At 42.6% G+C, this 12,774-nt stretch overlaps 1 protein-coding gene across 5 annotated transcripts in view; it reads left to right on the top strand.

Moving 5' to 3' along the window:
• The window catches only part of ADAMTS19 (ADAM metallopeptidase with thrombospondin type 1 motif 19), a 271,308-nt gene that overhangs the window by 2,664 nt on the left and 255,870 nt on the right, over positions 1–12,774 (top strand). The gene's annotated exons all lie outside the window — the stretch shown is intronic.

Below are 12,774 nucleotides of genomic sequence, written 5' to 3' on the forward strand. Positions count from 1 at the left end.
CAGGTCACCGCTGGCAGTGTGGTGGTGGCCGGGCCTCCAGGTAAGCGGCAGCGCCGCGTGCAGACTCAAGCCCCGCCCCACCTTCCCACCTGCGTATAGTTGAATTTGTACAAGTTAAATGCGCATATGATGTGACATGCCTGTACCAAATCCCATCCACAGCTTCTGAACACTCCTATCCCTGTCTTTTTCCTACTCATTACTTTCTCTAGCTTTACCCAACTTTATGTATGTTCTGTTACCCAGTTCCAGTCCTACTCCTTCCAAGTCTCATCTGTTTGGAATGTCTTCTTTTCCCACTTCCTTCTCATCCCTCTTGTCCTCCCCATCTTCCTATCCTCAGTATCCCCATTTCCTTCTGTAGTTCCATTTATAATCATCTGATCCTTTTTCCTCCTTCCACTTTCACATCCTCTTTCACATCTGCATTTTCTACCTGTTCCATATCTTAACCCAATGTCTTTGCCATCTCCTCATCTTTCTTTTACCCCATTCATCCTCCTATCTCCTCCCTCCTCATAATACCTAGTTGTATGGATTCAAAGAGTGACTTTCTTCTTTTTAAAATTTTATTTCATAAAATTACAAAATGAATATGTTTGCAGTTGAAATGCTAATACAACTCAACATTTCGGTGTTTTGGTTGGTTTTTTGTGCTCTAGGGACACTGGATTCTTAAGTGATACCTGGGGCAACTTCCCTTAAGTTACTTCTGATTTACACGAGCATGAGATCAGAATTGGGCCCACAGAAGCAATGGTGTGTCATAATGAACTGGAATCCCAGGATATTTAGTAGTGGATGGAAGCAGAACAGGCAGCTAAAATGATATAAAATCTTGGCAGGATTTAAAACAAAAGCAATTAGTATTATTCATATTGGGCTTTTATATAGCACTATAAATATACATTCTTGTAGGACTTCACAAAATGTAAAATAAGAGTAGAGATGGTGATAAAAACAGCTAGCAACACTGACTCTGTGCACCTTGTTTTTTTGTGGCTAGATAGGTGTTCGTCTATACTAACTATACAAGGCTTGCTTGGTTTCATTCCAAAATTGAACATCGGACTCAGGCCAGGATAGATTACTTAAGGTTTACATAACTTTTGCGCAAAATTAGCAGTTTTGTGTGGTCATTATGGGAAAGAATGTAAAATGTAGAGATATTGACTTAATTTTCCTTTGCCTGTTTGGAATTATTCAAATCCAAAGCTTATACTAAAACTGGTAGGGGAGGGAATGCTTGTGGATTAATACCAAACAAAATATTTGTCTACACTCCTGAAAGGTGAAATCGCCAAGTTTCACACAGCTTTCAGTGGTAGTGGCTGGCATCTAATTATTGATGTTTTGTCAGATTTTCCAAAGCATAGTAGCAGAATTAATTGGTAAGAAAAATACTTGAGTCGATTGAGGGTGGTCTGAAATCTATCAGTAGCTTTTTAATACTCTGAGGAGGTTATTTGGTTTTATACTCTTTTTTGGCTCTTGATGCTATTTTACTTCTCTCTAATAATGCATATGTGCAAATGTGCGCAACATAAGACTGAGAAGCTCGTCAAAGAAATTAGGTGATAGGTGAGTAAAGGTGCGTGACTGAACACAAGAACATAACAATTGTCTTTTACTAGGTCAGATAATAGGTCCTTCTTGCCCAATATCCTATTTCACACACTGGTAGAGAGTGGATGCTGAAAGGGAGCATGAACAGGATATGACTGGGGTTTTCCTAGTCTTTCTCTCTCACTTGCAGCCTCCAGCACTTAAAGTCTAGGAAATTTTGATTCAGAGGTTGTACCCCTAATTCCCATGCTCAATAGCTACAGATGTACCTTTCTTCCAGTAATTTGTCCAATCCCTTTTTAAATCTAGTTAAACTGTGAACTTCCACAATATCTTGTGGCAATGAGTTCCATACTTTACAAGCTGTGTGAAAAAAGAACTTCCCTTCATTACTTTTAAACTTACTACCTACTAGCTCCCTTTATGACCCATAGTTCTTCTGTTGTGAGAGATAGTAAATAATAAATTCCCATTTACTTTCTCTTTACTATATTTGTAAACCCTTATCATGTCCTCCCTCAACTGAATAGGCCTAGCCTTTCTGGTCTTCCCTCATATGGAAGCCCCTCTCTACCAGTAATGATCCCTGTGGCCGTTGTTGATACCATCTCTAGTTTTTCTGTATCCTTTTTGAAGTGTGGGGGCCAAAACCGGGCACAGTGCTTAAGGTGTAGATGCACCATGGATTTATAAATGGGCATAATAATGCTTTTTGTTTAGTTTACAATTCCCTTCTTAATAATTTCTTACATTTTGTTTGCCTTTTTTGACAGCTGAGCTGGTATTTTTAGCAAACTCTCTGCAATGACTCCAGATCTCTTCCCTGCGTTGTAACAGCTAATGTAGAACCCATCATAGTGTAGGTATAGTTTGGGTTATTTTTCCCATGCTCATCACTTTACACTTACCTACACTGAATGTCACTGCCATTTAGTTTCCCATTCACTCAATAGTGTCAGATCCTGTAGTTCCTCTCAGTCTGCCTTAATCTTTACCACTTTGAATAATTTTTCGTCATCTGCAAATTTGGCCTCTTCAGTACCCACCCCCTTTTCCACATCATTTATGAATATGTTAGACCATACTAGTCCCAACACAGATCCCTGGGGGATCCCACTATTTACATCTTTCCATGCTGAAAACTGACCATTTATATTCACCCCTTGTTTTCTATTTTTAAACTAATTTCTAATCCAGAAATAGACCTTCCCTGTAATCCTGTGACTACCTAACTTCCTTAAGATGTTCTGAAGGGGGACTTTGTCAAAAGCTTTTCTTGGAAGTTCAGATACAGTATGTCATTTGGATCACCCTGACCACCTGCTTATTGACACCCTCAAATAACTGGGCAAGGCATGATTTCTCTTTGACAAAACCATGCTGACTCCTCCCAGCAAGTCTTGTTCATCCACATGTTGAACAGTTCTTTTTCTTATTATTGTTTCTATAAGTTTTCCAGGAACAGAAGTTAAGCTCACCAGCCTGCAGTTCCATGGGTCCTCTCTAGAGCCTTTTTAAAATATGGGAGTTACATTTGCAGTCCTCCAGTCCTTTGGCACCAAAGCTGTTTTTAGTGATAGGTTGCAGATTACAGTTAGAAGTTCTGCAATTTCTTGTCTGAGCTCCTTCAGGACCCTAAAGTGAATGCCATCAGGTCCTGGTGATGTGCTACTGTTTAGTTTATCAGTTTCCTCTATGACCTCATCTATTGAAATCTCAATTTGAATCAGCTCCAACAACTTGTCTTTAGAGAGGAGTGGATCTGGAGAGGGAATCTCCCTAAAGTCTCCCACAGTAAAGACAGATGCAAAGAATGCATTTAGTTTCTTGGCAATGGCCCTGTTATCCTTTAGCACCCCTTTTAGACCCTGTTCATACAAAGGTCCAGCTGACTCCCTGGCAGGCCTTTGGCTTCTAATATACTTAAAGATTTTTTTATTGTAACCTTTTAGGTCTCTAGCAAGTTTCTCCTCAGCTTCTTTCTTAGTTTGTCTTATGGTTTTACATTTGATTTGCCAGAATTTCTGCTCTTTCTTGTTTTCCACATTAGGATTTGTTTTCCACCTTTTAAAAGATGCTTTTTCTTTCTATTGATTGACTCTGCAACTCTGCCATTAAACCATGATGGCTTTCTTTTGGTCTACTTTCCATATTTTTTTTCATTTGCGGTACACATTTTCTCTGTTAATCCAATATGGTGTTCTTAAGCAGTTCCCATGCTGCTTGCAAGTTCTTCACCTCCTTAGGGGCCCCTTTTAACTTCCATTTAACTAGCTTCCTCATTCTGGTATATCTCCCTTTTTAAAATGAATGGCCACTAGGGCTGTGTGAAACTTCTGTGTTTTGTTTCGGTTTTGGATTCGGCCGTTTCAGAGGACAGTGATTTGTTTTGGTGTTTCAGCTCATTGTTCCGTTTCAAATTGGCCGAACCTGTTTCAGAGTTTTGGCACCAACTCAGAGATTCAGTTTGGCTGGGGAGAGGCAGGCACAGCTGGGTGGTGGCATGTTCTCCCACAGCTCCTCTGGCTGTGCCTGCCTCTGCCCCGGCGGGGGGTGCCACGGGAGAAGCCCCCATGGCTGCCCTGGCTGGGCTCCTCCTCCCTCTGGCCCCCGCCCCCCAGCACCTTAAAAGAAGGGCCGGCTGGATTATTCCCAGGGGACACCTCCGAAACATCTGAAACATTTCCAAAACATTTTGGATGGTTTCGTTTAGTTTCAGAGCCTTCCGTTTTGTTTTAGATTCGGTATTTTGGGCACTGAAACGGGCCGAAACACCTCCAAAATGAAATGGCTGCCCAAATTTTGCACAGCCCTAATGGTCACTATTGTAGTAGACAATACTTTATATACTTTATAGACCAGGTCACACACTATTGTAGAGTGCACAGGCCAGGTCCCGGAGGACTGGAAAAGAGCCAATGTGGTCCCTATTCTCAAGAAGGGGAGGAAGGAGGATCCAGGCAACTATAGGCCAGTCAGTCTCACCTCTGTCCTTGGCAAAGTCTTTGAAAAGATTATTAAGGCTCATATATGTGAGAGCCCAGCAGGAAAAATTACGCTGAGGGGAAACCAGCACGGGTTCATAGCAGGTAGATCATGCCTGACTAATTTAGTCTCTTTTTATGACCAGGTTACAAAACACCTGGACGCAGGAGTAAGGGTAGACATCGTTTACTTAGACTTCAGGAAGGCCTTCGGTGCGGTATCCCACCCCATACTGGTGAACAAATTAAGAGGCTGTGACTTGGATGATTACACAGTCCGGTGGGTGGCAAATTGGCTAGAGAGTCATACCCAGAGAGTGACGGTGGATGGGTCGGTATCAACCTGAAAGGGCGTGGGCAGTGGGGTCCCGCAGGGCTCGGTCCTTGGACCGATACTCTTCAATGTCTTCATCAGTGACTTGGATGAGGGAGCAAGGAGAAATGCAAAGTGCTGCACCTAGGGAGGAAAAATGTCCAGCACACCTACTGCCTAGGAAATGACCTGCTCGGTAGCACAGAAGCGGAAAGGGATCTTGGAGTCCTAGTGGACTCCAAGATGAACATGAGTCGGTAGTGTGACAAAAGTCATCAGCAAAGCTAACTGCACTTTATCATGCATTAGCAGATGCATGACAAACAGAACCAAGGAAGTGATACTTCCCCTCTATCGGGCACTGGTCAGACCGCAGTTGGAGTACTGCATGCAGTTTTGGCCGCCACACTTCAAGAAGGATGTGGATAACCTGGAGAGGGTCCAGAGAAGGGCCACTTTTATGGTTAAGAGCTTGCAGGCCAGGCCCTATGAGGAGAGACTAGGGCACCTGGACCTCTTCAGCCTCCGCAAGAGAAGGTTGAGAGGCGATCTTGTGGCTGCCTATAAATTCATCATGGGGGCGCAGAAGGGAATTGGTGAGGCTGTACTCACCAAGGCGCCCCTGGGGGTTACAAGAAATAATGGCCATAAGCTAGCAGAGAGCAGATTTAGACTGGACATTAGGAAGAACTTCTTCACAGTTAGAGTGGCCAAGGTCTGGAATGGGCTCCCAAGGGAGGTGGTGCTCTCCCCTACCCTGGGGGTCTTCAAGAGGAGGTTAGATAGGCATCTGGCTGGGGTCATTTGAACCCAGCACTCTTTCTTGCCTATGCAGGGGTTGGACTCGATCTATTGAGGTCCCTTCTGATGCTAACATCTATGAATCTATGAAAATGGATGACTACCTCTCTCCATTTACCAAATTCACTTCTTGATCTTAAGTTCCCTCCTCTGATGCCAAAGCTTCCATCATTCATTCTACTCTTTAGATAATACTTTTTCTAGTGAATCTCCTTTGTTTTGCCAGAACAGTACAGAGTAAGGCTACCACACTTCAATTATAGTTTAGAAGGACTTAGACCTTTAACTGAGTTTGTAGAGGCCTAGATAAGAGGCCTAGAGAAGGGATGGGGTCATGAATGTATGTATCTGAGAGTGGAACAGGTAATGGGAAAGGTTCCTACTTGAATTATACTTATAGATGATACAGAATCATCACAGAAAATAAAAATAAAGCCTTGGGTAAAAAATTATAAAGCTGAATTGACCTAGTATTTTGATTTACATTGCAAAAATGAGTTGACCAGCCTAAGTCCTAGTGATATCAGTGAGACTTACTATGTGTTTACACTGAAACCAAAACCTTGATTGCAGCTTTTCAGACCTATTCAAGCTTGCTTTAAGTTAGCTTGCTTTAAACTGACAGCAGTGTACCTATGGCAGCAAGGAACTTAGTGTTAGTTATCTGCCTGAATAATTCTCCAGGTTCCTGAGTTTTGCTGTCAGTGCTGAAACCCATGCTGCTTTGGCTGTCATATTACCTGGAACCCAAGCAAGCTAATTCAGGTTGTCTAAATGAGGTGTAGTCACACTTTTGTCATTAGTATAGGCATACTGTGGGCACCTAGTTATGTAAGAGACATATTTATAGTTAGATATATGAGGGCCTTGTTACATGGTACATTTGGGACACTCTGGGAGCTCTTAAAACATGGATTGTTCACACATTAACACCTGAAACTAAATTAAGTGTTTGTTAGGCAGCTCAAAGCTACACGGCTCCTGGCCTTCCTCAATGTGACTGTAAATGAATATCTTGTCATTAAGGGTGCCTGTAGATGTGCAGGGTGCTGCTCTGATGTGCTTGTAATTACAGCATGTCAGAGCAGACTCGACTAATTGAGTCTGCTGGAGCATGCTAATTAGTGTACTCCAGCAACCTGTGCATCTCATGGATTCAATGTCCCTGTGCGTCAAAATGGCAGTGGGGACACATTAACTAAAGCTCATCAAACAAGTTTTAGTTCAAGTGCGTCTGCTGCCATTTTGAAGCCTAGGATGCTGAAGATATGAGAATTTGCGGGTGTTTTAATAAGAGTAGTTCTTGGAGCTGCCGCAATTAAAGTGCCCTCCCCACCTACCCCTGGAGCACATGTAAAGATGCCCTAAAGCTTGAGAGTCAGAGGCAGACAAGCATAGTGCTAACCACGTTGCTCCTTGATGGCTACAGAAACTGATTTGCCTTAATGACATTAACCCGATTGGCTGCTAGGTTTGGGCAAGCCTTTGACCTTGACCTAATATAAATAAAAATATAATACATGATTCCACTACTACAACTATGTAATGCACATTTTAGTCAGATGTGTAAGGATTTGTACTGCTGTCTTCCTTCTTGATGCTGATATGGAAGTCAGCACACGTTCAAAGTTCTCTGGAAGAGACACTCTGCAGCTGTTAGTATGGCCTGCCCATACTTCTACATTCTAGTACATAGCTAGCATACAATTCTCTTCAATTGCTACAATGTTTGGAATGTTTAGGAGTAAACATTTTAGGTGCTAATCAAGGGCCTCACAGAACATGAGAGGGATACTTTTAGAGAATTAAAAACTTAATTCATTTCCTCATTGAAATCAATGAGACTGTTTCCAATCATTTCACTGGAAGCAGCATCAGGGTGTACTTACCTAAGACCTAAACAAGTACCAGCCCTATGTAAAAGAAATGTAAGTTAGCTCTGTCCTGTTTTAGCCCTCGGTCTTACCCAATGAAAGTATTTCAAATCCTGATCAGTAGTTGTATGAGCAAGTAGCTGCAGATTTACTCTAGCTGTTTCATATATATCTCTGGGTCACACTCCATAAAATTGCCAGCTTCTGAGAATCTTATAGTGAGTAGCAAATAAAGAGTGGATTTTAGTAATTTCTGACAGCAAGACAAGTAGGAAATAGCACCCTAGTTAGCTCATTCCATTCTGACAGTAACTTCTGATGGTAACAAATTTACAGTGTACTTCATTTAAGTTCATAACTTTGGAAAAAAGGATTGAAAAAAGTCTATTCACTTATCTGGCTTTTATACCTGCTGGAACTTAGTGTAAACAATGCTCATTCACTAGAGGAAAAGTGTGTGCTAAGCTTTGCATGCTTCACTAATCCTCCTTACCTTGTTTTTCAAAGGCCTTTTGCCATTAAGAGTAGCCTTGGAAATGACAGGACAAGACGGGACTGGCTTTAAATCTGAAGGTTCCTAGTCAGGGTCATCAACAGAGGTCCTAGTTTTCTGTACTAAAAAGCCCCAAAATTCTCCGATTAAAAAACCCATTAAAATCCTCATTTTTCAATGAAGATTTGGCCATGGGGCCCTATTCACAGCCTCACCCCTCACCACTGATTGGCTGAGAGGTCTGCTGTTCATGTGGCCCCATTTCTTACTGCTGATTGGCAGAGAGGGGCAGGGCCACATAACAAGCAGCCCTCTTGGCCAATCAGAAGTGAAGGGAGACTGGGGAGGGCTGCCATCTTGGCTGCTTCCATGTGTGTTGGCTTCTCCCCCCTCAACTGGCTGCTTTAGTGGCCAGAAGAACTACTCAGTGGGTGTGTCTACATGAGATGCTACATCACTATAGCGATGAGCTATGGTGAAGTAGCGTTGGTGGGTGTGAACCTTGACACAGACATCACCGCGCAATAGGATTGGAAATGGTGTGTCCACTGCTGGGACTGCACGGTACCGGTGGTTACTGTGCTGTCATTTAGTACTTGCCAAAGCAAGTAACAACTGTGTAGTCAGGCGTTCATATAGATGCGCCCGCTAATTTCTAAGTTTTGGGGTTTTTTTTCCCTTGGTGATTCTAAAGATTCTCTGTAAAAATTCAAATTGCACATTTTTCCATGTTTTTCTGTGGCAAATGGATTTCTGGGATCCCTGGTCATCAAGTACATAATTGTACTTAATCTCTATGCAGATAATTGATGTTTATTACAAACTAAGCAATAAATAACAAAGATGATAAAGTAAGATGATGATAAACAGATGGATGGATGGATAGATAACAAAATAAAAAACAGATGAAGTAAGCAACAGATAACAAATTGGGACTGACACTATTATGTAGCTAAGCAAATATGTATTTATCTATTATGCATCTGAGTAAGCAACCAACACTTTATATGGACACTAATCATCAAAATGTACACTTTGTATCAGAAGTTAAAATCCTAGTTTTAATTGGTTTCAAACACATCTTACATTTTTAGTAATCACAGTAAAAGAGCAGATATTAAAGACATATTAAGGTCAGCATATTAAAGTTGAGTGTTATTGTAGCCATGATGGTCCAGGAAATATGGGAAAAGCAAGGGTGACTTGAAGAATGGCACTTTGGGTGCCTGTAGATGTGCAGGACACCTGCTCCAATTACAATGCAACGAAGGGACCTCAGGAAGTCATCTAGTCCAAACCCCTCCTCAAAGCAGGACCATCCCCAACTAGATCATCTCAGCCAAAGCTTTGTCTAGCTGGGTTTGAAAACCCCCAAAGATGGATCTTTCACCACCTTTCTGGGTAACCTGTTCCATTGTTTCTCACCCTACTAGTGAGAAAATTCTTCCAAATATCGAACCTAAACTTCCCTCCTGCAACTTAAAACGGTTGCTTCTTGTTCTGTCATCTAACACTACTAAGAATAGCCTGGTGTCATCCTCTTTCGAACCGCCCTTTGGGTTATTGAAGACTGCTATTAAGTCTCCTCTCAGTCTCCTCTTCTCTAGACTATATAAGCCTAGTTCCCCCAGTTTTTCTTCGTAAGTCATGTCCCCCAGCCCCCTCACCATTTTTGTTGCCCTCTGCTGGACTTGCTTCAATTTGTCCACATCCTTTTTTTAGTGGGGCCTCAAAACTGAACACAGTACTCCAGATGTGGCCTCACCAGTGCTAAATAGGGGGGAATAATTACTGCCCTTGACCTGCTGGCAGCATACCTACCAATGCAGCCCAAGATGCCATTAGCCTTCTTGGCAACTAGGGCACACCGCTGGCTCCTATTCAGCTTATTGTCCACTGTAACCCCCAGGTCCTTTTCTGCTCCCCAGCCAGTCAGCCCCCAGCCCATTGTGGCACATGGGATTGTTCCGTCCTAAGTGCAGGACTTTACACTTATCTTTGTTAAACCTCATGAGATTCCTTTTGGCCCAGTCCTCCAATTTGTCTAGGTCACTCTGAATCCTAGCTGTACATTGCAGTGTATCTACTATTCCCCCCAGCTTGGTTTCATCTGCAAACTTGCTGAGGGTGCACTCTGTGCCATCTTCCAGGTCATTGATGAAGACATTGAACAAAACCGGCCCCAGGACCAGTCCCTGGAGGACTCCACTTGATACCGGCTGCCAACCAGACATTGAACCATTGATTACTACTCTCTGTACCTGATGCCAGTTTTCTATTCACCTTACCCATAGTTCCTTAGCTTGCCTGCAAGAGTGTTGTGGGAGACTGTATCAAAAGCCTTGACCAAAATCAAGGTACACCACATTCACCGTTCTCCCTGCATCTACAGAGCCAGTCACCTTGTCATAGAAGGCAGTCAGGTTGGTCAGGCATGATTTGCCCTTTGGTGAATCCATGCTGACTATTCCTAATCACCTTCTTCTCCAAGTACTTAGAAATGGATTTCTTGAGGATCTGCTCCATGATTTTTCCAGGGACTGAAGTGAGGCTGACTAATCTGTAGTTTCTTGGATCCTCCTTTTCCCCTTTCTTAAATATGGGCACCATGTTTGCCCTTTTCCAATCATGGGGGACCTCTCCTGATCACCATGAGTTTTCAAAGATGATGGCCAATGGCTCTGCAATCACATCAGCTAACTCCCTCAGCACCCTTGGGTGCATCCCATCTGGCCCTATGGACTTGTACGTGTCCAGCTTTTCTAAGTAGTCCCTAACCTGTTCTTTCACCACTGTGGGCTGCTCATCTCCTCCCCAAACTGTGCTGCCCGGTGGAGTAGTTTGGGAGCTGACCTTTCCTGTGAAGAATGAGGCAAAAGAGGCATTGGGCACCACTTCAGTCTTTTCTGCATCCTGTGTCACAAGATTGCTTCCTCTATTCAGTAAGGGACTCACCCTTTCCCTGATTCTCCTCTTGTTACTGACATACTTGTAATAACCCTTCTCATTACCCTTCACATTCCTTGCTAGCTGCAAATCCAATTGTGCTTTTGTCTTCCTAACTTCAATGAGGCAAAAGAGGCATTGGGCACCACTTCAGTCTTTTCTGCATCCTGTGTCACAAGATTGCTTCCTCTATTCAGTAAGGGACTCACCCTTTCCCTGATTCTCCTCTTGTTACTGACATACTTGTAATAACCCTTCTCATTACCCTTCACATTCCTTGCTAGCTGCAAATCCAATTGTGCTTTTGTCTTCCTAACTTCATCCCTACATGCCCAAGCAGTGCTCTTATATTTTTTCTTAGTTATTTCTTCAAGTTTCCACTTCTTATAAGCTGCCTTTTTGTGATTTCATTTACTACAGATTTCCCTGCTAAGCCAAGCTGGTTTTCTGCCATACTTGCTAGTTTTCTTGCGCATCAGGATGGTTTGTTCCTGCACTCTCAGTAAGGCTTCTTTAAAGTACAGCCAGCTGTCCTGGACTCCTCTCCCCCTCAGTCTGGCTTCGCAGGGGATCCTGCCCACGACTTCCATGAGTGAGTTGAAGTCTGCTTTTCTGAAGTCTAGTTAGCACAATCCATCAGCCTCAGTGTCTCATGTATTTAGTGTCCCACAGGTGCTTTAACTAAAGCTTGTCAAATGAGCTTTAGTTAAAGTGCCTGTGCCACCATTTTGAAGCATGAGATGCTGAATATAAGAGACACTGTAGGTGCTTTAATTAAAGTGGCTTCTGAGAGCCACCCACTCCTGGAGCATGTGTAAAGATACCTCTTGTTTCTGAAACCTTGTTTGACACATCTTTCCAGCTATGCAGGTGGTCCAATAAAAGATATCACCAAAAATCCCATTGTTTCTTTACATAGCAAAGCATTACATTACTGGAGTATATTAACATTCCTAAAAAAGAAAAAAAGACATGGGCCTTCATTCTATGAGAGAATTTTTATCTGCTTTTTTTACTCTACTTACTAAAAATCTAAGATGATTTTGAAACCTAGTAAACCAGAATTTCTACTTCTGATACAAGCTGGACATTTAGGTGATTATTGTCTATATTATGAGCTTTAGTAAATATGTGAGAGAGATATGTTAGAGTAATTGTACCCTTTGATACCTTGCATAGCATACAATCTATCCCTTAGGGCTGAAAAACTTGTTTAAAAACTTAACCTTGGGTTCGTGTCACTGAAAAACATTAGCTTCTCTTCTTAACTCTAGTGGTATTCCAGTTAGACTGCAGTGTACATTTATCCACTGGACCTCCTACACAAATGTTTTTTTAAAAGATTTAAAACGTAATTATAGTTTTTGTTCTGTGGAATGGTTAGAAGGCAGAGTGCTTCCACATTATAGTGACAGACAGGGAAAGACAAAGATAGCAAGTATGGTTCATGATCTATTTGACACACAAGTGCAAAGTGTTGATAAAGCAGAAAAGGGAACTCTAAAATAAATGGGAATATCCTTAAGGCCTTGTGAAGACTGGAAGGAATAGCATATAGAGGTATAGGTTGTAGCCATGTTGGTGTGTAAGGGTGTGTGTAGATGAAATGGAGGCTCTGAATTGAAGTGGTGGGTTTTTAAACCCACCACTTCAATTTAAGGCCCTTTAACCCCCCCCCACACCCCACATCTATCTGCCTGTCTGGCAGTGGGAAGGGGAGGGCGAGCTGCAAGCAGGTGGAGCGGTCCCTGGGGTGTGGGGGCGGGGGCTGGGGCTTTCCTCCACAGCAGCAGCAGG

The sequence above is a fragment of the Alligator sinensis genome, unplaced genomic scaffold (assembly GCF_000455745.1).
Source record: "Alligator sinensis unplaced genomic scaffold, ASM45574v1 scaffold1001_1, whole genome shotgun sequence".
Lineage (NCBI taxonomy): Eukaryota > Metazoa > Chordata > Crocodylia > Alligatoridae > Alligator > Alligator sinensis.